This window comes from Anomalospiza imberbis, chromosome 12, assembly GCF_031753505.1.
Source record: "Anomalospiza imberbis isolate Cuckoo-Finch-1a 21T00152 chromosome 12, ASM3175350v1, whole genome shotgun sequence".
Taxonomy (NCBI): Eukaryota; Metazoa; Chordata; class Aves; order Passeriformes; family Viduidae; genus Anomalospiza; species Anomalospiza imberbis.
In genome coordinates, this window is record NC_089692.1 from 15,937,479 (window position 1) to 15,964,470 (window position 26,992).

At 40.0% G+C, this 26,992-nt stretch overlaps 1 long non-coding RNA gene across 2 annotated transcripts; it reads right to left on the minus strand.

The window, feature by feature from the left end:
* Window positions 1-26,852, minus strand: LOC137481364 (uncharacterized). 2 transcript variants are annotated; one of them, XR_011003444.1, is made up of 6 exons: window positions 26,702-26,852; window positions 13,330-13,453; window positions 9,883-9,931; window positions 9,325-9,388; window positions 2,648-2,778; window positions 1-32 (listed from the first exon to the last, which is right to left on the minus strand). It is a non-coding gene; the product is annotated as an uncharacterized lncRNA (long non-coding RNA). The 2 variants fall into 2 exon arrangements; XR_011003445.1 differs by lacking the exon at window positions 26,702-26,852 and adding an exon at window positions 18,757-21,251.
* Between the last annotated feature and the right edge of the window lie 140 nt (window positions 26,853-26,992).

The following is a 26,992-nucleotide window of genomic DNA, read 5'->3' on the forward strand; positions in this document are numbered from 1 at the left end:
CTCAAAAATGGACAAGTTTTTCTTAGATGGGCCTATTTTCTGAGAAAATAGAGTACTTCAGATATTATGTGCCCTCTTTTCTTTTATATAGACAACATGCACTGGAAGTCTGATACACATTCAAAACCAATAAAAAAATCTTACTGATTTGAGGACTCTGTGCTCCTCAAAATATTTGTATCAATCCTTTTCTTTTAAATTCCCAGGAAACAGTCATTTAAATTGAGGTTCACCTCTTATTCCACAGATTTGCTCTTCCTAAGTTATTGTTTCTAGTAGAACTTCCTCTTGCAAAACAATCTTCTGAAGAATTCACAAATACTTATAGAGCTATTATTCATATATTTGTTATATATCAAGTGAAAAATCCGGGCCACTGAAAATATTATGCAGCTTCTTCAGTGCACTGTGCAGTCAGATTGCTCTGATAAGATGGCAGATGCAACCTAGGAAATTAAAGTAAAGCCAGTACTGTGGATTTGTATTTTGAACCTGGTTTAAGCACCATGAACATTTAAAGCAGCTTTGTAGAAAGCCCATTCCCAGGGATGAATCTTGTTTTGTAGCCATGATCATGGTGGGGAGAAAGTCTGTTGAAAAAACCCAGGTGTCCTAGAGGAAAATGTTCAGAAGGTGATTTTATTTAAGGCTTATTACAATGTTCTAGGAAACCATTCAGTGGGGTTTTTTCATGCTTGCATATACCCTTGAACATAAATTTGGAGGCATGCAGAATTATATGATTCCATGGAAATTAACATGGTAATGAATATTAACATGACAATTAATAATATACTTAAATGTGTATCATGCAGTTGAGTGAGCCAAGAATGAACCAAATGTGTTGTACCAACTAACCCCCCACAGTTACAAGACAGAAACGAACAGCATTTTGTAATTATACACAGTGACATATTTTCTCATATCTACTGCCAAAAAAAATATCACTTTTGGGAATTAAAAGAGAGAGCAGCAAATAGAAACAGCTATGTCATCAGTAATTGCAAACATGTTTTCAGTTCCAGCTTCTGATAACCATCCAAAGGCGTTCTTTTAATTGGCAAAATTGACAACTGTCCAAAAATAGAGGAGTCCTTAAGGGCCATGTTCACTCCTAACAAGTCAGATAACGAAATCAGAGTACCTAGAAAGTTTTGCAATGAGATGGGAATTAGCAAATAAGCGGTACAACCGAAAAAGAAACAGTGCTGCTGCTAAAGGGGCTTTTTAGATATTACAAGACTCCATTAACTTTGCCCCATGTGGTCTGATCAAGTACTCCATAAGAGAGGGACAACAGATTGAATCACTATATTTAAAATATAACCACCTCTCTCAGGAACACTAAGAGGATTGCTTAAGACAAGTCTTCTTAACACTGGTACTCTCTAGCATGTGATAAAACAAGCTGATGAAATCCAAAACAACTTTAGAGCTGACAGAGAACTTGATTTCAGAGCTTTACAACTAAAAGATGCTTTTGTAAGGCATTATTCTTAGATGCAGTTGAGATCTCAGCCCAAGATGCTCCTCAGTGGTAGAGGCAGAAGCTGATGATCCCCCACCTCACTCACAGGAAAAGTGGCTCATGTGAACGAGGTCTTTAAAACCATCCAAAGGCAGGCAGAGGGAGACTCTGCCAGGTCTCCTCTGCAGCCAAAAAAGACATTTCATCAGCGTGATCATGTTTGAACATTAATCCTTACTTAACAAGGATTATTGCTTGATAACATCACAGGCAAGCAGGAAAGTAAGGTCCCTACTCTGAAGTTTCTTATCTAAAGAAATTTTGTCTCTCAAGCATCACACTGTACCCTTCATTAAACAACAAAGCCAAAAGCCCACAGACTCTGTTCCTCAGCGACTGAACAGGAATAAGGACACTGAAATCATCTAATATTGGGTGTCTAGGGAATTCAGAATACCAAAATATCTGCAGGTCCTAGATGGCATACAAGTAATAAAAAACACTTCAGTGATAACAGCCCTAGTGCTGGTCGTTTCCAGCTGGAACTGACCAGGAGAGCTCTCACCAAAAGAAATGTCTTTTTATTTACTCAGCTGAACAAACATGTACTAAAAGCCTGTATGAACTACAGTTCTCCGTCCTCTCCCCACACAGGTCTATTCCATACACACCATATCAATATTTTGCCATTTGCTACTAGAGGTTGTGGGAGAAGTAAATTGCAAGTTCCCTTGAAATCAGCATTTCTCCCTATGATTAACTATCTCCTCTCTACTTGCAGCGTTTAAGTGACCAAAAATACTTTATTAAAAGAATAATTAATAAAACTGGTCACAGACATATCTTTTGTACACCATAAACTATGTGTAAATATGTATTTGGATAGTTGTTGAAAATGTTTAATTTTTCCCAGGCACCACAGCTCTTTTCAAACAGCATCACTTGATGGCATAATGCACATTTCAAGATGTTTTAATAGTCTGTTTTATTTATAGTTATTTACTCAATAGAGTGCATCAAGCTTTCAAAGCCTCTCTGGGCTACGTGTGGACCAAGTAAGCGTCCACCCATTGTTTTAAAATCATGTCATTTGCAGCTGATTGACCGATCTGTAGAACACACTGCAATCAGACATTGCACTTTAGAAACAAGACTTGACTATGACCTGAGGAGAGTTACCATGATACTTGTACATCCACAGGGAACAATTCAGCTTCCAGGATCCAGTGTGAATCCAAAGCACACCCATTAACCAGTGCTCTTATGCTGTTTTTCTCCTCTTGGTAAGTAGCAGGATAATTCAACTCTTTCTGAAACAAATGGGAAGTTACAGATGAGGCAGAGCCTACTGCTAGTAAGATTTCCACTAACATCATTTTAATGTAGGAACAAGCACTTAGCAATGTTTCTTTGTTTCTCTTTAGTTCAGCTGGCCTCTTTCATGTAAAACTTGGACTGAAATCTCCTTTCTCAAGTTTTACAACATGCTCAATTCAAACATGGGAATACAGGTTGATAAAGAAAGGATCTGACAAGTAGCACACCACAGGATCTTCAAGCCTGAATTGTTATGTTTCCCACTGAGTAGGTCAGTCACAAAAATCTGGTTCCTATTTCAGTGCTGTCACTACTCTGTTGAAGGTATCCTGGTCATCACCGAGCAGTCCACCTCAGTTTTCTCCTCCTGCAAATTCCTTTGCAATTTGTTTTGAGATATAGAGGCGCAAAGAGTTCTCTCTAACAACTAAAAATGGTTGTGATTGGTTTTGGTGTTGGTACTGTTGTCAAGCAAAGTTTCTTTAAATGCTCAAGCTACTCCTCTGCCCTGTGCAGAAACTACTCCAATACTATCCCAGATGCTATTGCATCACCAACAAAACTGGAAAATATTCAGAGCACTTCAGAGATTTGCAGAAACAGACTTAAGAGTGCACAGTGCATCAATTTACCACAGGCCTATCTATATATCACAGATATCAAATTCAATTTTAAATGCAAGAAGGGAAAAAATGAGAGCTGAAATTCATATACTGCAATTAAATGGAAAACACATGCAAACTGTAGCAAAAAATAATAGAAACATGAATCGCGTGTGTTGCATCTGTCTGTTATTACAGTAGGAGTGGCAATGATTAGTAGAAATAGGGTTGCAAAATTATTTCTTATATAATATCACTTCCTGTGCCCACAGGGTAAATGTGATAAAGACATCTCAGCCCTAGGCGAGGGCAAAGGCAGAAAACAGAGATCTTTCTGCTGGGAAAGAAGAGCACTCAGTTGCACAGGAGCTAAAGGAGGTGCCAACTTCTCATCCTTTGAAGGTACCAGCAACCAGTCTTGGAGCTGGCACAGCTCTTGGAGAGAAAGATACACTGCCAGGGACCTGCCTAGATATCCCAGTCAAGGAGAATCTGTTTCAGAGTCACTCTGCACAGAGGAGAAATGTTATGAATGGTCTAAAAGCTCCAAAATGCTGCTTTTGTGGACAGTATCATGTAAATTTAATGGTGCATAGATGTGAATTTTTACATATTCACTCAGGCTGGGAATTTGCAATTGTGCACAGACATGGATGGCCCCACTCCCAGGGAGAATATTCCCATGCTCAGCATTATTCATGAACCTTGTGCCATCCCTTTCCCATGTGAAATGCAAACCAGCTCCATTAAAGCACAGACATGGGTGTCTCTCCATTCAGGACTGAAGAGGCAGCAGCCAGGCATTTGTGCATGATGGTGATGGACTGTGCTTTTCTCTAAGAGTGTAACCCTGAGCTCTTCCAGAAGCAGGACTTTAACATGTTGCCTAAGAACACAAGATAAAGCCCTGGCAAGCTTGAGCTGGCAATCTGGGTGGAGGATCTCCCCCCTCCACCCAAGCCTGACTCACTGCAGCTCCCTGCAGCTGAAATAGGAAGGGACAAGATCTTTGAAGCAAGCAATCAGTTTGGCTGCCTTTTGGAAGTGCTGAAATAGGTGACCCCAGTGGGGACATACGAAGTTTGCAGCACTGAAGTCCCACATTATTTCTTCTGTCCACCAGAAACCAGGCTGGGCTGCAGTAGATTTGAGTGATGTTCTCTGTGCAGCTGCACTGACTCCCAGAAATACAAAGGAGAGGAAGCTAAACCAGCTTAAAACATCTCTGTTCCCTCCTGTTTTCAGGAGCTGCATCACTCAATGCATACATGTCCAGCACTTACATCCATGCTGCTTCGAGCCCTGCTGCATTGACAGAACCAACATAAATGCTCCTGGATTCTTCACACACTGTGCTGGGTTTGGAAAAGATGGGGGGAGGAGGGTATTTTTCTGCAAATAGGATTTTTCATAAACGACATAGTCACTTTTTGCTATTACAAATACAAGAGCAATAACAATATATACAGGCCTGAGCAGTAATAGAGATTCTGGCAGATATTTTTTCCCTGTCATAAGCACACTGGGCCTAAGGCAAGGTTTTCCTCTATTTAATAAAGAAAATGGAAAGGTAGGGAGAAAAATAAAATTAAAAAAACCCCTGCATTGCCTCTCAAATTACACAAGCTGCTAAATATTTAGGGCATTCTTTCCCACAAACATTTCAAATGGATGAGAAAGAGGTTTATCTTCTTGACAGTTCACATCCTCTTGTGGGCCAGACTCATTCCTCTGGAAGCTCACTGAAGTCAATGATACAGCAGCAGGGATGACAGATGAAGCTCACAATCCACATTTCAGTGGTACCTGTCTACCATTCAGACAAATCAGCTCAGGATTAAGATGCAAGTGAAGACACTAAAGGTTCAGGTTGAGGAGAGAACTAAAACAGCATAAACAGTCTAAAATCTGCAGCAAACACATGTGCAATTCCCCTCTCAGTCTCTTGGCAACAAATGAAGGGCTTGAACAATGCAAGGGGGACATTATTTTTCAGTACTTGACTGGAGTGACACCTGCTTTGGCTGTTTGGGGTTTTTTCCCCAGTTTTAGTGAATTGCCATCACGTACTCTCATTGCATGGCTGGTTATCCCTCTTGTAAAGAACACAGAAGTGTTTACTGTTGATTACCAATCGGTCAGCCTGCTAACAGCTTTGCAAATCATCAGTTTCAAAACAATTCCAGCTTCCTTCAAAACACCAGCAAAACTCCATTGGCCTTTTAAACTCGAAATAGGAAACCTGATTGCAATAACAGGCCTCAACCAATCTGAATTTATTACCAATTGAATTAGAAGTTCACCATGAGTCTAAATGAAAATCAGTAGACAGTCATTAGATCAAGTAAAAATGAAAGCGAAGAAGACAAGAAGCAATAGCTGTAATCATCCACCCAAAATTAACTTATCAGCTATCAAATAAATAACTGCTATGTTAAAAGCTTTTTCACGTTAGGCCACTTGTTCTTCATAATAATTGAAATACAATGCTTTAATAAAAGAGTTTCATTTATATTCTGGTAGTCAAGCTAGCACTTAACTTGATTCTGGGCTGTTCTCAATTAAGAACTGTTTATGGTCTCCAAAATCCCTTCTTGGATGCTTTTGAGGTTCTGCACCAGAAAGAGGAGGGGAAAATTGGCAAATCATAATAGAGATGTGAGCGCTGTGCTGGGAAAAAAAGAGCAACCACCCCTATGGAATCTGGATTCTAAACTCAAGCAAAGCCAAGCTGCAATGAAATGCAAAGCTTTGGCCAAATTCCTAAATTCTAGTATCATGATTTTCATTTACAGTGCTTATTTTGCAGCACGTATTGATTTCACGTTGGGCAAACCGCTACTTTTGTGACAAATTTTCCATTTGCGAGCTTTTCCTCTGCCATTTCCCAGCCCTATCTCCCATACCGAGCTCCCCACGTCCTGCCCTGGGTGAGCTTCATCCCCGAGGCACAGAGCTGCCCTCTGACAACCCCATCACACTGACAGTGAGGATGAGCTCGTCCCAAGCCACCCTGGTGTCCCACCCCCAGATTTCTGGAGGCCACCTCGCTGCCTCACGCTGTGCTGAGGCACAGAGGTGCAGCACACACCCTCTGATACCACCCTCCCCACTGCTGCACAAAGGAGAAGCCATGAGCACATGACAGAGGCAGCCACTGCTCTTCCTCACTTCAAAAGACAATACCCTGGCACTAATAATCCTTCACACTTAGGAACAGCCAGCTTTATAAACAGTAATTAAAGATGCCTTCTGGTGTACCTGCAAAGGAAACATGATTTTTGTTCTCCACAAGGACCACATTTTCTTTGGTGACTTCTAATTAAAGGAGCCAAACTTAAGCACAAAAGGATTAATTTTCAGGGGAATAAGCAACTACAGGTCAGATTTTATGACCTTTTAACAATGTCTCTTAACAGGAGCTAAAAGTTAAAATCTGAGATTTTCAGTAGAAAGCCTTACAGTTTTTCATTTCAGAAACTTTCTGCATACTGCTAATCAGTAATTCTGAAAGAGGGGCACGATTCATACAACAAAGATTGTGAAATCTGCTAAATCAGTTTTACATGTACATATAAAAAAAAAATCCCTTGCTTATTCCCCTGACATCGCATTGAGTAAACCTGCCAGGGATGAATTAAAGCAGCATTCTGAGATTCACTATATTGACTGTTCATTGGCTTGTGCCTCTCCTTTTATTTTTAATCTTCAAACTGGCCAAGGCTTTTACCACTCACCATTTCTCCAAAAATTAAGCCCCCTCTGAGCACTACCTGGAAGTGAAAACTGGTGACAGTTAGAGCCCTGCCCACTCAGAAAACCCAGTGCAACCTGGGTGAGCCCAGAGACACCAAGTCACTGCTCTGTCTAATTACAAACCCGAGGCAGATTAACCTTTGATGACTAAATTAATCTTCTAAATAAAATGAATATGCATCAGCCTGCAAATTAGGATTAAATGCTTAGCAGAATCTTTATGTGATCAAGCAGGTTTTGTGGTGCAGATGTTAACCATTAACATAAAGCAATAAAATCATTCTTTTTTTCTTATAATAACACCTAACAATTCCAAAGCCACCTTTCATCTGAGAATCTCAAAGGGTTTCATAAACATAATTAATTAACCCTCTCAGCATCTGAGACAAGAGCATAATAATATCCCCATGCAACAGCTGAAGAAGCAGAGGCCCAGCAATGTCCAGGATTGCGTGCCTCGGACTGTGCGTAATGGGGATGTTAAATGCTTTGAAGAGAAAGAAAAGACCAGGTTTATGCTGCCTCCAGCCCTGCTCTCACGTAGACAGGCACAGTGGCTTCTCCAGGAGGCTGAACTCCTGCCATGTCCCTCTGCCAGAAATGCCCATGGAGGCTCTGGACAGCCTTTGAGGTTGGCATCACCTCCAGCAGGCACTGGGGCACAGGAGACGTGGGCACTGCCTCACCTCTCCTCTGCACTAGGACAGCTTTCCCTGGAAAATCTTCTCCAGATGAAAAAAAAAAAAAAAAAAAAAGTTTCTTCTGGACTTTTTTTGGGCACTAAGAACTACCAGTCCCTTGAGGAACTTTTTCTTTACACGTGCCAACAATTTAGTCCCAAGGAGACCCCAGTGACAGCATTCACACTTCTTTTTTTGACTGCTGGTGTCCCTGCAATGTGATTTCTATGTCTTCATGGAATAAAAAGCCTGCATGGAAAGCTACCACTTCCATCTGCATTCTGACACTGCCATGGGAAAGATGTGCCCATGGTTCTTCCAGGCTCTCACAGAAGACTAAATGTTTTCAGGGAATCAAGGAAAACTGCTGAGGACTACATTGTGTGCTCATTCTTCCAACAGGATATTCATTTCCATGGGGTTTACAATAAGGAATTTAGAAAATGTATACATCACGACTTTTCAGCCTTACTACCCCTGATTTTAATTTCATTATTTTCAAGCCTTACGCATTTCATTATTATCAAACTGTAAAATTAAGTTTAAATTTGATCTATTTAAGTCAAAATTAATGTAAGAGTATTGCTGACCTACAGACAGGCATGGGAGAATTCACATTCTTGATAATTCAATTTGTTGCCACATTTTGTTGTCTAATTGTAGCAGCTTCTCCTGGTGTATAGGTTTTCTTTTATATAAACTAATCTGCTGGTGTAAAATGTCTGTTGTACAAATGTAATTTTATTTGTTAAAGAGGTAATTGGATAAGTTCTCAAGGTCAGTTTAAATTTATTGGCTATTAAAAGGAATTTTGAACTAAAAATTTACCATTAAGTTGGAATACTGACATCACATATATAATTTTGATATATAAGCGACTTCCTCAGTACTGGAAGTTAGACATTGAAAAGCATTTGTTGTGTTCATACAATGACTGCTAAAATCCATGGAAAAATTCCAAGGACTTTAATAAGCTTTGAATTGGGCGCATTATTACTACGAATGTAATTCTGGATACCTCCCATAACATCTAGGCCACGTGAGAAACTTAGGAAAAGCAATTAACATTCTTGCATCGACTTTTGTATTTACATTTGAAATTTACCATTTAAGACTTTAATTCTCCATAAAACTGCTTAAATATACATAACCTCAGTGTTATTTAAATGCTTTATGATCTTCCTGAAATGATCCGCTAATTAAAATCACTTACTTAACTTAGTATCTTAAATTTACCTACTTTTATTTTATTTGGAAGGAATTGGATTTAATGTGCAGGTTTTGTTCATTTTCTTTCTGAGGAAATCTTAATTTGGAAGGAAAATTATGATTATATGGTAGGGAGAAGGATGTCTTGAAGGCTGCAGACTTAAACTAGTGGTAATCATTAGCTACCATGTATGACATGATATATATAATTAAGAAATAAATTTATTACAGAAACTTGGAATTATCAATTAAAAAGTAGTCAGTGTGGTCCCCCAAGGTCTGATATGATTACCTGCCTTATCTGGGCTGTCACTTCCAATGCTGGCTGGAATCTCAAAGACCTCAGAGGGGGCTCCCTGTGTCAAGTCAAATAAGTGAGACAACCTTAGTGGAAAAATGCAATGATATGAGCGGGTGCAAACAGAACTCTTCTAGAGGAGAATAAAGAGATCAATTTAAACCTGAATATTACTGGCAAGCTGCTCTTCCTTCCTAATGTACTTCTGAATGGACTGGCAGGACCAGTCCATCTGTGGCTGCACCCCAGTCTGCTTGATGTGCTAAGGAATGCTGAACCTCAGGGGCAATAAAGGACACCCCAGCCTGTTACAATTTTTTTCTTACCTATAACCTCTGCAGACTTTGATTTTTTCTTTTAGTTTCCTCAGGTTTAAGGCCAGAAGAGACAGTTAAAATTATCTACTCTGACCTTGTATATATGCCAGGCCACTTAGCTACCTACACTCACTGGCCTCCTTTTCTCTAAGCTCCCTGTCATCTCACTGATCCACAAACATGTCTCAATTATGAGGCAGTGAATCAGTGTAAAAAAATAAACAGCTCCTCCCACCTGCCTTTGTCTCCAAAATGTCAGCTCCAGCAAAATTCTGTTGCTCACCCTGAAACAGAATGAAAAATTTGGCATCCTCTGATGAATTAGATTTTGTTTTTCGTGCAGAGTGTCTCACATCTTTTATTGCTCTGGGCTCTAGTTTGGACTAAAAATAAAATTAATAGAAAGTGTCATCTCATCATAATTTTTACCTGATTGGTGTAGATGGATCTTAAATACTTTATATCCAGCTATGGAGGCTGAGTACACCTTTTAATGAATTCAGATACAAACCGAATAAAGTTAAAACACAAGATGTTCATCCACAGACTCAACACAAAAACCTAATTTTTAGAGGCACTATAAAACTTCTTCAAACCAATATACATCAAGAAACATAACACACTGTTCACAACTCCGGTACCTGCCTATGCAGTAAAACTTTTGACATTTACCAGAAACAGAGAAAAGGAATATAACAGTCCAAAACTCATGATAGGGTTTTTCAGGATATGATTTGAAGACTGTCTGTTGACTCCAAAATAAAGACTCCTGGAGACACAAGGAGCCTGACAGACAGCGATTGTCTCCTCTTTTAAAACTGTGCTGACAGCATCAACTGTTGTTCACTTTGGTGTCAGGAAGAGTGAAACACTTCTTACCTTACCACGTCATGCAAAATTTAGCACCTCTGTCTTTCCCTGGATTCGCCCCACGAGCGTTCCAAACGTGCACAACAAAACCACATGAAACTCAGATGATTTCAGATCACGTTACAAAGTCAAAACACAGAACAGATTCACAGAAACATTTGCTAAGGTTCACCAGCCTGTTGAGTGAACCTGGGCCCCGTTCCAAGCAAATCTGGATTGATTAATGTTTTCTTTAAATCAACATCACCTGATGTTCTCTGCTACTGATGTGAATCTCAGCTTTTACTTTCCTCTTTGGGATTTTGGACTGGTGTAAGTACACAGCTGAAAACAGGACTTGGAACGAACATTCACCTATGTATAAGTGAAGAACATGTATCACTGCTTCTGCAAGGAAATAAAATATTGAAAAACCTTATCCCTCCAGCCTCATTAGTATTTTGCACTATTATGAGCTTTAGGGTTCATAATAGTGAATAGGGCTTGGTATAGGGCTTTTTTCAAACTGTTGATGCATTTAAGAACACAGCAGTAAAGGAGCTCTTTCTGCATTTCAACCACGGGACCAAATCGAGGTACACTCAGCTGTACAAGGAGTGGAACTTCTCTAATGGATCTCTTGAAATCAATGGAACTACTTATGGAATAATTTACCATTACCCATTGTGAGTGAGAGCTACTGTAAATAAGCTTTGGAAAGTATATTCCAGCTACAGCTGTGCTTGGTGGTTTGTAATATTCCAGCACTTGCTAAATAGAAATAAATAAAATAAAGTGGGAGACACTGATACTCTGATTTCTGCTCTGACTGTACATTTGTTGGGAGTGTCCAAGCAATCAGAACACCCCATAAATACCTTGCCATGCCTGTGGGATTCCATGCTAATTTATAATCCATCACTGAAACAGGCAGCAGATCTTGAAGACATGCTAAAGCACTTCTAGGTTGAATGTAATTCATTGTTACACTCTCTGGTTAGTGTTTATTTCCTCTTTCAGGAAGAAGTGGCTACACGTGGAGCAGTTGTATGCTGGAAATTTCACTTAAAATTTGCACCATATTAAGTAATTATTGAGCAAAAGCTCTGTATTTTATCACTTGATTTATCTTCTTTCCATACAAATTCATTGTCAGCAACCTTTACATTCAGGAATTCTTTGAACATAGCATGTCTATACCTATATCTTTATCTGAAAACTGACAAGTTTTCAGGATTGAGACAGGTAAAACTATTCAGATAAACAAGAAGAACCTGTCCCACCCTGTTCTCACTAGACATACATAAGTATGTATTTTGTGTATCTAAAAGATACCTGTTCATCACATAGTTGTGCTATTTATTTTCTTCATTTCTGACTCCTAGTTTCAGAGAAACAAAAAACTGAGGAAAATAATAAAGAAGTGCCAAAGCTTCTGTTGGAATAGAAAAGGAACAGCAGTATTGTTAAGACAGACTGTTCCCTCCGTTTCTTTTGGCCAATTTGTAGTCCCAGCAGATTTGCAGAAACTTTGAACAAGCACAGAGGCCTGGTAGTGCTGACATGAGCTGAACCCTCTCTCCTTGTGAAACTCCACCACTGCAACTTCATAGGCAGCTTTGGCAAAACACAGACAAGATCAACCCGAACGAAAAAGAGATTTAAAACTGACTGGATTTTCAAGCAGAATTTTTGTCAGCAACTGAAAAAGGCCCCAGCATTTCATCAGGGAACTTCCTAGCAGCTTAATTCCTCACTGATACGTTTGTGCTGCTGGGGTCCATCCCCAGTGTCCTGAGCTCCTGCTTTTCCTTTTGCTGCTGACTTAGATGTCGGTGTCCACTAGGGATCTAAGAAAAGGAATCTTTAATGTTCAGGCTGTAAATATGCCACGGAGCCCCAAGAGCCTAACATATGTCAAAGGCATGAAATGATGGCCATGAAAGGGAGTCCTACATCTGTGTTTGCTTAGCTGAAGAACTGCAGGGCTGACCTGTGGACTGATGTGGCTGTTTAATATGGTCTCTGCAAACCGTTCAATAACATCAGAACTGCTGGTTAATCCTCTTACCAGTACCATTGACATTATTTCATGTTCTACTAATTCCAAGCCATCTGTAGAAATACTTGCCTCTCTGGCAAGACAATAGACAGTGGCTGAATTTTTAAAAGGCTGCAGCTCTAATAATCGTCCGGGTATAATTTCAGAACAAGATTATTATTTTTTTTATGGGAGCATTTTGCATAATGTTATAGCATGAGTCTCGCCTCATTTTACTTGTGCAAGTCAGGAGTAAAGGTAATTAAAATGCATGGGAAGGACTGAACTTTTAAATAGAATATTCTGAAACTAATATTCAAGTATATTTGAGATCATATCTCCAAAGGTGTTCACATGCAAAAACCTCAATTATTTGGATTTTGGAAGAATAAAAATTATATTTCAAATTAGCAAAATAAAAAAGGTGGGATTTGAAAACTTCAGAGGTATCTATATTTCTATTTTGCAACTTATGCAGTTTCTGCAATGTTTTCCTTTTCATTTGAATTTCCCATGTAGACTTTGTGACAATCATAAAAATGGACACAATCAGCTTTTTCACGTGGTGATTCCCAATTCAGTGTTGAACATTAAAAAAACCCACTCGAAATTACCCAAAAATGAAGGAAGAAAATGCCTGGTTAATAAAAACAATCTCTCTTAATGATTTTCCCATGTATTTCCAAAGAGTCCCAAAGAGTGCTAGACCGTGAAGGAGAATGACACAAGGGAGTAAAAACTTTCTGACTTTGGAAGGAACTAATGTTTTTGAAGCTGTCCAATCATTCTTACCTCTCTTTGCAACCTTTAGGGAGTCACAATCCATCCAGAAGAATCAATTATTGACTGTAACAGTAAGAGCCTTGTGTCACCACTCCTATCATGTCACTGTCTTCTGTCAGAGAGCACTGTGGGTCTGAAACCAAAGCAGACACAGCGTGTGAATGAACTGCAAAAAAACCAAGGTATTTCAAAATCTGGGAGGCTGGTTAACACCACTGTCCTGCTCTGAGCACTGCACACCACAGAAACTGGTAGAGGAAAGAATGTTTCTGTACACAATACACTCAGGCCCCCACTATCACTTAATCCCTCTTCCATCTCTGCCGAATTCCAGCTGCAGCCCGTACTCGCCTCCAAAGGAGCAGAGCTAATAGCAAAGTAAGTCATATCTATTGGCTTCTTTGCCAGCATTTCACAACAGATATCATCTGATTAGGTGCTAAGTGGGACTATTTGCACTTTTGCTTATGGCACATATAATTATGTAATTCTGTATAATGCCCAAATGACTGTTTAAGTAGCAGCTGCACAAAACAGAGGCATTGGTTGGACAGCACAGAAAATACAAATTTAAATAAAGCCAGCACAGGAAAAAAATACACAGATAACACATACATATATATGTATTTATACACCTTCAGGACTATCAAACAGGGAACAAGATCATGTCAGTGAAACCACTGACAAGCAGGAATGTGCCTTTTGCTCCTTGAAAGTTTTGCCAGTGATGGCCCAGTGACATTTAACTTACTTTTCCTAATTTTCAGATGACACGTGTCCTAATTTCATTTCACAAGAACAGAGTTTCCATGAGCTTTGATTAGAGGAGTCACAAAGTATCAAGGGTAGTTTGAAGTGCTGTTATATTTTAAAACACGTCCTTCTAAGCATCTGGGTAAGGTGATTGCAGTGGTAGGAGTCTGCCACAGAGGTGCTCCACAGAGGTCAAAAGGAGATCACTATTTGTTTAATTTAAATAAATCAATTTGTTAAACAAGGAGCTTCTGAGATTATATGGTCAGAGGGTGGAAAGCAAAGAAAGATAATTATTTTTGTTTGCATAAATCATTTTCTTATTACTTGGGGATCAGGGTGGTATTGTTTGGGTTGGAGAAAGGAGGGCAAAAGAAGATAACTGTATCAATTTGCTGATTGGGGTTACATGGGATTTTGCTGCTGGGGCTGGAGAAAGGAAAGAAGATCATTATTTTTATTTAAATAAATCAATTTGTTGTGATCAGGGATCACATGAGGTTGTGCCATTTGCAAGGAAGGCATAGGAAATTCTCCTTTATGGATAGCTGGTTGCAGAACAAATGTTCAGGCACTATTCTATCAAAAGGAAAAAAAAACCCCAAACCCTTCAAGATCACAGAAGAGCAGAAGAGGATTCCTATTTTCTATTTTCTTTTCTTTTTTTTTAAGGACCCTGACTTTGTCATCTTGTATTGGTCTCTAACTCAACACATTAACTGTTAAACTTTTAATGCACTGAATCAGGAATATACATATGTATGTGTGTGGATATGTATATAAACCATGTATATAGACAACTAGAAAGAGAGAAAGAAAGAGAATGAAAGAGATAAATAAAAAAAAAAATTACAGCTACCAGGGCCTGATCCTGCAGAAGCCCTTGTACTTTGAGGCAATGCTGATGCAACCACTGTACAAACTGTGATTGCCTTCCCAGGACATAGGACCAGCTCTCCAGCGGGGAACATTCACTGAAATCAATGGCCATTCTGTGCACACACACTTTAAGGGCCTGATATTTGTTGCTTCTTTTCTGAAGCAATTAATGAAGCTCTGTGTGTAATTTTAAAGGCCCTTCATGAACTAACTGGAAATCTACAGTACTGAACATCAGTGAACTCATATCCAAAACTAATAGCTTCAGTATCACTGCCAAAAATTGACTAAGCACTCTTTGTGCCTGCAAATGGGGTTCTGTGGGCAGTATCCTTCTATCTGCCTTCAAGGGATAATCTCCTCTTACAAATAAAACAATTGTTTCATTTGCTCATTGCAATGGTTGAATGAAGCTGCAGAAACGAATCTCACTGGTTTTGAATGTTCTCAAGTCAATCAAGAGCGGATTTGGGGAGTGGAGTGGCTTTCAATTACCACATGTTGCTATTTGTAAAACTAGGTTTAAAAATGCCTTTTCACAGGTTTAGATGTGACTCATGGAAAATAATAAGCAAACCATTCCTCTCAGTATACCAAATTAAAATATGGCTTGAATATAGTGTAAAAGTCAAAAATCCATATCTGCATGATCAAGTGCCCCATATATTAACCTTGGAGTGAAAAGAAGGAATAATCCAGTTAGCTCTTTAACAAATAAAACAATGTTGAAATAATTACAGAAAATAGTGGGATGCAACCATCCCTCAGATACTTTCAGAGCCAGTGGCATAGTCCAAGGGATCAATTTGTGTTTGTAACAAGAATGATAAATCTAACTAAACATCTTTATTTTTACAGTACGTTAAAGAAGCATTTTTATTTAGTGCAGTCATATATCTCCACATTATTCTGAAGTATGCTTCTTTATTGCTTTTATGTCTCCAGAACTGCCTGAGGAAAGCATCCTTTTCTCCTTGTGTTTCATTGTTGTTACCCTTGTAGAGTATAACATGCACAAACTTGATTATGATTAATTGAGGGCCTCGGCAAATTATGTTTTTTATTCCTTTCCATCTAAGTCTTCCATCTGCTCAAGAATTAAAAAAAAAAAAAAAAAAAAAAAGAGAAATTTTACATTTATAAGGACACTTAGGGCTTTCTGCATAAATCATCAGAATAACTAGTTCAGCAATAATGGCTACAAGCAAAGTCTTCCTTCAGTCTTACATCATCAACACATTAATGCATCTCCATCCTACAAGTGAGGAGAGAGAGGGTGATAACTGGTCCAACCTCATCTGATCTTGCTGCAGAGCTGGAATTTCAAACTGAATCCAACCAGTTTAGGATACTGCTCCATTAGATCCTGCCACCAAAGAACCACTTGCAGCAGTGAAGTGCAAGGTCTGTAAACATAAACAGCTATGTCCTTGGGCACAGCGCAGGTAACATCAAGCTGGTTGTTTTTAAGAGGCACTGTTGAAGTTTTCACCCAAGGTGCTGCAGCTGCACAGACCAGCCCATTAAGCCTGGTGTACCACATCAGATAAGGCCCTTCCTTCAGGGTTTATGATTCAGGTATAAATGCTTGCCATCCCCTGGAAACTGGCAAATGAGGGTGCACTTGGCAGTCTAGGGTTTTCTTAATAGGATGAATGACAGAAGTGAGAAGTCGTGTTTAACCAGTACGACTGCGAGGAGGAAAAAGCAGGGCTTTTTCATTTAAAGACAGCCTTGTTCTCCAGCCTTGCTGGCACACAGCACACAGTGGGGATGAGAAGGCAAAATTATTGAGAAATTTGCTCCTCTGAGACCACAGAGTTGAAATAACAAAAGAACCAAACAATTTTAGCAACCAGAACACAGATACAATCAGTCCTTAAAAGGCTGGTCTGGATAGTTGGTGGCGTGGGGACAGGGGCTGTGGATTTATGACAAGGTCAGCACCAGTGGCATTTTTCTTACTCAGCCAATAATGTGAATTGAGTTGTTGGCCTTGGCCCAGGTCCCTGTGAGCAACACTGCAAGTGACTGACACCACACCACTCTGGAACCACCACTAAGCAAGACAGGTTAAATCTGCACACTTGGCACTGGCAGGAACCACAGAGCACTGGTGTGATCTGCTGCTGTAAGTCAGCTGTAAAGGTAGTGACTCCCACGGGAGGTATAAAAATCATCACCTAAGATGGGTCTAATTGCTTGTAAAGGTGGCATCTAGCAGGAGAGTTACTGCAGTGTCACTGCACACAGGTGGTCAGAGTGAAGACTGACAAAACATCAAAAGAGAAAGAGTCCATGGTTCAACTGAATCAAAACTGATTTGGAGGTAGATACAGAAGCTACACTTCCTCTGCCACAGTTTGTAGAAGATCCTTGTCAAATATGTACTGACAGCAATGCTGTAAAACCTCTCAGCAGCTCACTGACATAGAATTCTCTGGTAGCCTCATAGGAGATCAAGAAACTACTTTGAGCAATAGATATGGTTTGTATAGAAAAACCATCTCTGTGGGAACAGAAATATGGATCAAGAGTCCTCCGTGGCAGAGTGAACAGAGAAATGGTACTGATAAATGCCACATGGTTGGTAATCCAGGCACTACCCATGTGCCAGGAAAAATCATTCCCTTCTTAGCCAGGAAAGGAGGGATGTTCTATTAATCAAATCCAAAATGGTTTTATTCCCAGTTGAACCTCCCTTCACATCGGTCAAGTGACTTCAGCATTCCACTTTTGAGGCTTACAAAAAGGAGAGGCTGCATTTACCCACACCACTGCACAGGCTCTTAGCAAGAATGATTCACTGGAGTAAACTTTTCCAGTGATATGTATCACCCTTCCCTGCTGCAATGACATGGATTGGATAGAAGTGAGGGATCTCTGATGACTTCACCCCTCCAAGAAGCAAGCCCTGCACCTCCAGGCCCAAAGGGATCACCACACAGAAATAAGTAACCTGGTGACAAAGCTACTGGAATCTCTGGTCAGAACCCACTGGAACAGCTGTCCCAGCTCGCTCTGGGGACTGCTACAACTGCTGCAGTCCCCTCCCCTCCCTCTGCTCACACACTGAGTATACACAAGGGCACAAAGCCAGTTCAGTCTTCTGTGGAAAGCCCTGCATGAAGCTTTTTTAATTTGGCTTTGTGCAAGTGTGTGAATCTCACCCTGATGCTTTCCGGGTACTCGGGGAAACATTAGAATGGCAGCACAGCAGAAATGGAAAAGCATTCTCATTCTTTGGCAGCAAATAATTCATTTCATGTCTACCACCTTTTTGGTTTTTTCCCCTGCTGCCTTTGTTTGTAAGTGAAATTAATTTCTGAAGAGTTTAGCTAATAATTATTGGTGAGAAGATCCTGTCAGTCTCTCAAGATAAACAAGAATGGGTTCTGGCTTATACCAACAGCATGTCACATGACTGTGCTATTTTTCTAATTTAATAAATATTAACCTTTCTGCCTTTTAGGGGCATTGTACAAGATTTTTTTTATCTTCTGATGTGACAGGGTACATGCCAAAACTACTCCTATTATATAAAAAGGCAAATTTTCCTTATTTCATTTCAAGACAAGACATTGTTCAAATTAAAATCAAAATGCACACAGATAATATCTTCTTTTACATGAATCTGTGCAAATGCTATTTAGGGTGTGCCTCTTTTTCTAACCGCAAATTCTTCTAACATCAGATAAAAGAGATTTATCGTCATATTCCCACTTTATCATCTAACTTTTGCCTAGTGGGAAAGCATAAAGCAGACAGGTGACCCCCCAAAAAGACTGTAGGAAAGGATCTTACATCAAGGCACTTGGCAGAAGCTCAGAAGATCTTTTGGAAGTTGCCAACCTTGCCAAAGACTTTCCTCAGTGCCTTGAGCTGATGGCTTTCCTTCCTTGAGCCTCAGTTTCCTGGCTTTAAAGCAGGCACAGGAAGGTATAACAGTTCTTCTTCCCTTTTTTTCTATCTTATTCCTATTGTGAGCCCTTCCAGGCAAGTCTGATTATGCACTTAGCAGCACATGGGGTCTCCAAACTCAGCTGGAGCCTTCAGGCATTCCTGTATTATAAATAACAATAATGATGATGAAGCATAAAAATAGACAGAACTTGTTCTTTGTTCACTACAATGCGAATCAAACTGTGGCTGGACTTATATCTAACACCACTAGCCAGTTTATTTATGAGAGGATTTATCAGAAGTGGTTGGGTTTAATTTCCTCTAATTCACACTGCATGAAAAATGGCAGTTGTCCGATTTTAATCTAAAACCTGATGATAGGGCTTCCCAGAAATAACAAAAATACCACAATGGAGGTATCCAAACAGTAACTAGAGGAGTGCAGTGCAGGCTGATCATGCCTGCTGCCTCACACCTCCGCTCCACCCCCTCCCTGCTTCAAATTTTCCAATGGAACCTGTAAAGTCAGGATCACTGAAGCAATACGGGAATTATTAGCAGTAAGAAAAAGAATTGTGGGGTTTCAACTGCCTTCTTTGGCATCTTGATTCACAGAAAGAGTTAATCTTTTGTTCTTAGGCTTTTATTATTTTTAACTATGTGGATATGTTTAAGATGTCTTTCCTAAGATGGAAAGAAGAGGGAGAGGTTGTGAAAAAAACCCATTGTCATTTACAAATGGAACAAATGCCTGACGTTAAATATGAGTGTGCATCAACAAGCTCACATATTATTGTGGGGTGAAAAATAATAACAAAAAAAAAGCGGAATTCCTTTCCAAACAAATCAGAGAAAGATTCAAAAGCAGAGACCAATCAATACCACTCTGTGATCAACAGGAAATGCTAAGAATAACTGTATATCATGTGTGGCTTCAAATTTACAACCAGGACATATAATCTCATTGTAAGGAGAGAGTCAAGTTCAAGAACTTAGCCTCTACAGTAAAGCTCTCATTTTAACTAAAGAAGCTGAGGTCGACGGCCTCTCAAATGAAACAGATAAGGCGACATAGGGTTCTTGTCAGAAACAAATGTTATGTCTCTCCCTACTGAAAAGCTTAAAGATATTATCAGCAAAAGCCTAGTTGGGCCTGAAATGGGTCCCAGAGAAGTAATATTAACCAGGCTCCTGGCAGATCATTTATTTATCTCAAGCTAAATTCAATAAAGAGAGCCATATATAAGTGAGGGAAAATAATGCAGCTGCTAGTAATTTATCATTGGATGGAAAGTCATTGTTATCCTTATCTCTCCAATGATGTTCTATTTCCAACTGGTAATGAATTATGGGGCTTGCCACATCTTTACTATGTGACAGGTCAACACTACCTCATGGGCACTGTACTGTATTTATGCAATCAATAGAGAGTTTGCTGAGAAAATATTGGCAACCTTTTTGCAAGAGTGACCGGGGGCTGCATGGCCTTAGGATCACTGGTGGTGGTCAGTGGATGGAGCAGCATTCCTCTGCTCCTTTAAAACAAAGATGCCTTTGAATGCTTTAAAGGTATTTTTCACTTTATAGAAAGCCAAGCATGTGAAGTGAACCACTGGATTGTTAATTAGAAAGCATTCTGCTCATTTAAGCTGGCTCAGCCACCAAAGGGATCTTTTCTGTTCCTTTGTTGCACTTATTAGAGGGATTTATTAAATCAAACTTCAGTACAGACTTATCCAAAATTACTTGTGCCTGTGGTGTCTGGGGCACAGCAGAGGCACGAAGAGCAGGGGTTTGGCCAGGCTGCTGCTGAGATGTGAGGCCAGGCTAACAAGCAGCACTGGGTGCCCCACAGAGCTCCCAAATTCCACACTGAGTGCAGAGGTGGAAGCCATGCAACCCAACACCCTGTTTGCTCTGCTCAAGTCAGCTGTGAGGGACCCCCCCAGCACAACCCCTGCAAGAGAGGCAGTGAAAAACTGTGCTATGTGAAGGATGGCTCCAGGAGGAAGAGCCCTGCTACACGGACACCTGCCTAGGGAAAGGTTTCTGCAGCAGCTCCTTCTCTGGCACTGCTCTCCCATCCCTGAACCAATTATGTCCATGTTTTCTCTCAACTCTACTTCTTCCCTTTGGGGTCAGTTTTCATTATTCATGAGAAAGGATCATGTGGATTTAGAAGTTTGTGTTTGTACTAAAAAAAAAAGCAGAAATACACTTATTAACTTTTATATGTATTGAGAGGGGGCTGTATATCACAAATGGCAAAAAACGTTATGATTTTCAAAAACACCTCTTGAAGGAGAACAAGAAAATCTTCCAAATACATTAAAATTATCCAGAAAAATAAGGAAATATTTTAGAGTAAGCAATCTTCTCTCACTAATAATTACTAGATAAATGAAAAACCTACACAAAATTTGGCCCATACCACATTTAGGCCAGTTGATCTTCATGCCATTTAGCAATAACTCCTCCAGAGCCTTCTGCCTTCTTCTCCATTGAGATTACCCATTTGTGGTCATGGATTGTTTCAAGAAATGAGCAATCCAGAAAATCCCATTTTGATTTTTTCTTTCGTTTGGATAGGTAGAAAGGTAGAAGTAGGCAGAGTAGGAATATATTTGGAAAAAAAAGAAGGAAATTACAATTTTGCAGTAACCATGCCAATGGTAAAAGTTACTGATTGTAGTAACACATGGATTTTTAGCCAGGCAAAGGGATGTCCAGATCAGTTGGATCACCAATGCCGAACCCACAGACTTTTCTGGAAGTGCACAATAGGACAGGACTGTACCCATGTGACATCCAAATGAGGCAAGAAGAGGAAAACCAAAGCTGTCTTTTCCCATTATTGTGGGAAAGGGAAATTTGGAAATGCTGGCCAGCTACAATTCCCTTACATAACATATAGGGTGACCTAAATGATACAAGTAAGGTGGCCAAGATTAACTCAGGTGAAAAACAAAGGCAGAGAGCCCCATCCATTGTTAAACAAGGAGCGTGTTTCCTGCTCACAGAGACAGTCTGTGCCTTCTGGCATGCAGGCATGTGTTAATATGTCCCTTTGGCTCTGTATGTTTGGGAAAGTCTTAGTAATGGAAAAACAAGGACGTTGTAGGTGAAGGCTGAAGTCCTTTGGCAGAGCAGCGTGTGCAAGAGCCTGACCAGAGCCTGCTGGATTGCACTGCCTGTGATAGCAGCCTGTCAATTCCCTGAGCATTCACACTCATTCACAAAGATTCAGAGAGTCAATGAGAGCACTGCCATATCCTGGAGTAAATCATCTCATTTTCCCATGCACTGACTGAGATATAAATTCCATATGGTTTGGCTGTACCAGAAGGGTTCTGCCCAGACCACATCAGTAAAAGAAAGCTCTGATATTTTCGTAATCAGTTAACTCAAGGGGTCATCCAGCTGATGCCAGGAAGGTCTCCCCTTTCTTTTAATAGCTGAGAAAGTATAATGGATTTTTACAATTTAAACAAGTTATGTAAATAGGAAAAAAAAAAACCACAACAAAAAACTAGGTGTCATATAAAACAAGATAATCCAGAGAAGTACACTCCTTGAAATCACCTATTGATTCTGAGTCTGTCATAACCAGCAAGGAGCCTGCTACTCATCAGACAGATACTCTTTCTCATGTAGTTTCAAACACTGTCAAAATTGTGTATAGCTTCTAGCTCCCAGGCCTTCTACTTACACACAAATCACTAAATTCACTTTTTAATTTCCATTGTTTGGAGGCCTATCCCAAATTAAAAAAAAAAGAAAGAAAGAAAGAAAATCAAAACAACAAAACCCTGAAACATTGACTTAAAACTACTTAGGTTTACAGAGGTACAGTCTGGTAAAAATGATGTATGTGTTTAATAATATGTTCCCTGGTTAATAAAAAACTAGATTATTTTTGGACTACAGAATTTAAATGGAAGAAAGTTTAGCCATTAGGAACCTGTTTACTATTACCAAGAGAATACCCAGTTGGCAGGTCAATAGCTATCATCAGAAATAAAAAACCACAGCAGCCACCTGTGCTTAAGGCTTTTGCCTGTTAGAGAAAAAAAGAAATGAAAGGGCAAAACTTGAGAAGCAAATCTAGAGCATGCTGGGTTCTCTTCAGTTTAAATTTTAAAAAAGAAAGGACATGGTTTTGAGACTACTGAGTTAAGAGTTTAAAGGATATAGTAACCATCTCTTCCAGACTGCTTAAGATAAAATGGGCAGCAAATACCTGCATCAAGCTTTTTCTCTAGAAAACCAATCCAAAGCGTGCTGAAATGGCTTAGGTTCTTCACAGCATAAAGATTTGCAGTGAAAGGAAGTATGCACACAGGGATGTTTCCCCTTTCCTCTGTGGATTGTCCCATCACTGGGCCAGTTGGAGAGAGGCCACTTAGAGTTGAAAAGGCCAATAGACACCTGCGTCAAATGCATCCTTCCTCTACCAGATGGAAATAATTGGGGCCTTGAGGAAGTTCTCACTGACTGCGGTGTGAGTGGGTCAGAGTGAGTCGCACCTGCAGAGGAGCTGCAGCTCGTGCAGCACAGACACGTTCCCAGCAAAGTCACTGCCAAAAATGGCACTGCTGCTGTGGAACATGAGGATATTTCCTGCCAGCAGTGGACATTGGGCGAGGCAATGAAATCTCCTTCCTACATTAGCTGGGACATACATCAATCCTGAAATGAAATGCAGAGAAGAAGGGTTTTTCTCCCTGATTTCTTGTTTCCTCATGAGGAATGCTGTTCTCGTTCTCACCACTCAGCTGTGGTTAATGTTACACTCTCCTAGAGACTTCACTGTGTACTTATATACATATGTACTATACTGACATTTACATATAATTAAAAACTACCTAGCATCATGTGGTGATTCAGATATTTTCTCGTGTAAGTATAGAGAACAACTGTATTAGTAAATGAAAACATTTTAAAAACAAGTTCCCTATGTAACACATAAAATGCTCCTCATTAAAGACACAGAAACATTAAAATCCAAACATCAGTTAAACATTGAAAGATTGGATACTTAGGTGATTGATAAACCTGCAAAAGATGAAATCTTTAACTTACTGACAATGAAACACTTGAATTCAGTTTAAGTTTGGATAATCAAAGGGTTTCCATTTTTCAGTATGAAAGTAATTTTCATCGAGTAAAATCTGGAGTAAAAAAACAGAGGAGAGGCAGTAGCAGCACCTGCAGAACACCCTTGTGCTCCTGACCACCTCCTGGTTTCTTAAGGTTTCTTAAGGTCAAATAGCACCCATTTTTATAGGCAGTTCTATACCAGTTACCCCATTTACAAGTTCTCAGTGGTTTAATGGCTGTTATAGACATTAATGCCTAATCAACTGTTGATGCAATTCTTCTTCTCATCCACAAGAAAAGTCTTAAATAAATAGGCAACTCTTTATTAACAGGCCTTCAGCCGATAATATTTTCTTCCCCATGCTTGTTAGCAGAGACTTCCTTTCTGAACTTTGATATTTACAGAGTATGAAAGAAAAAAACTAAAAACCACAAACAAACAAATCCCCACACACAACAACAAAACAAAAACCAAACCAAAAAAAAAACCAAGAAAATGATTGCTCCTATAAACAATGATTATTTCATTATCACAGGACCTTAACCTGGACTTGTCTAATGTTACATAACTTTTTGGTACCCTGCCCTCTGTTTGTCCTTGTCTCTCACAGTAGAGTTCTCATAGCTCAGAGCCAGAACGTTTCTCAAGGAACCTTCAGCGCTCCCTGATGCCGAAGGAAATGCTCCAGCAGTGGTCCAACTTCACAAGGAAGGCAAAAGGTGGTGTTGCCTGCAGCTGCTCCTTGCCAAAACACTTGCCAAGTGTCGAGGTCACCTCCGTGCAGCTCGTGCCACGCGCTCCTATACTGAGCAAACAAGCTCAGGCTGAGGCATGAAATCTGAATATCGGGACCCCATTTACCAACACAGAAGTGAATGCAGTGAATTCAGCAAACTTCCAGGACAAGCTCACAGGGGCTGGACTGGAACACAAGGTCCAATCAGGCAGAATTTGACTGCAGCACAACCAACACAGACCCAGACACTTTTCCAGCACATCCAACTCTCATTTTTTCTTTGAAAGCAAATTGTCAGCTCTTAGTTTTCTGTTGGCTTGCTGAACAGCATTTTTTTCTTTTTCCAACCTCTCTATCTCCCAGAATCAAGCCTCCAAGTACATAAATAAACACTTCAACAGCCATAAAAATGATGGTGTTTAAAATATAGAGGCAAGCTCGCTACAAACATTTTAAAGAAAAAGCTTCAGCTCTCTGGGAGTCTTTTTTAATGTGTATTTCTGTGAAATTCCAAAACTACTTGTGTACAGATTTGCAAAAAGTAAATCTCAACAAACTCAATTTTTAGTCTCAAGTGAGGCTTAGGTTGTGAAGGGAGACACCACTATATTTTGCTTCCTTTTCTTGTACAGCCTAAACTCTGTAACTCAGACAATTGATCCACAAGAACAAGCCAGGGTAGGTAGAAAACCATCCAGGACAAGCTCCCTTTCACTTAAGTTTTTTGATCAAGATTGAATGCCTTTATAAACTATGTGTTCAAGCTCTACCACAAGCTCCATGAAGCAATCACTAAGCAAAACCCTCTGGCTTATGAGACTCAGCCAAGATTATTATAATGGCTCCTGCTGGCCTTAAAAATCAGGTGAAATAGAAACTATGGTTGAAATTCATCCACATGCAAAGCCCTGTGATGAAACTTTGAATAGAATTTCAGCCAAAAAATTGTTTAGAATGTCTCAGGCAACCCTGCATCCAGAGAGATTTTTAGGGAACACCCCCCCATACTACACATGGAGAAGAACAACTGTGTCAAGCCTTATTAAGGTTTTGTTTTGTAGAGTGTGAGAGGAAATAAAAAGCGTTGCCTTCTGCCCCAGGGTTACTGCTGGAAGAGAAAGACCAGCTGGGACCTCTTGTGGAATGCAAAGGAAGCTTAACATTTATCTGTTTCTGCTCTCACTGGAATTTTTGGAGGAGCTCTTAATGTGTGCATCTCCAAGAAAAAATAAACCTCTAAGGAAGCTCTTTTGACCTAGTAGCAAGTTTCAGAATAGCTGGTGGCTTTGCTATGTATCCTGAGGCTCATAAAACAGCCAGTCCCTAATGCCTGATGCTGAGGAGCCAGGGGAGGAGGACTGGCAGTGCTGCACATGAGAAACTCTGCTCTGTGACCTCTGTCACTTCTCCATTTCAATAACTCCCATTGTAGAATAAAATTCACCAAGGGAAGCACTGAGTCCACAACTCACTAACATAAATCATATGTTGAAGGGCAAAGCACAGAAAATTGTCTTGAGATTTGGAGCAGTTTGGGAAAGACATGACTCCAGCACACCGCATTTGGCCAAGGCCTCTTGCTTCCTCCTGAAATGGGCAGGTGCCCACTGGTCCTCCTGCATGGGAACACAGCCTGGGTCAGTGGGCAGAGACTGGCCACAAATACATTCACACAAACCATACATGGGTATTAGTAAACACACAGATTCCACCATAAAGGGATTATATGACTCTTCCCCAATGTCTGGATCGTACATTGTTACCAAACAAAGGAAATTATGCAAATAAATAGCACCAGAGGCAGAGCAACCATGATCCACTCCTACTTGTGAATACTGGGCAAACACCAAAATTAATTACCTGCCTCTGTTCGTTTTGTCAAATGATCAAAGTAATACATCCAGTGGTTGCACAGGAATCTGACTATTTGTACAAAATTACATTTATTTATACTGAAGAGGGGCAGGGCCAGACCCCGCAGTATTTGTCATTGGTCACGTGCAAGCCACCTTATTGAGGGAACTGCTCCTCATTTCTTAGCACCAGCACTGCAGGACACAGATGAACTTCTGCAACATTCAGGTGATGAGGTTCTGTAACAGAGCAAGGTTAGAATCAATTCTTCTCAGAGTTCACCTTGTCCTCATCAGCCTACCTGGCACACATGAAATATTTATGAAATCAATTTCAGAATGACCAGACAAGGTGCTGGAAGCACCACAATCGGTTCAGCAGTTGGCTCTTCCAGGAACACTTTGGGAATGGGGATGGAGGAGTGTAACTTCCTTTCCCACAGGACC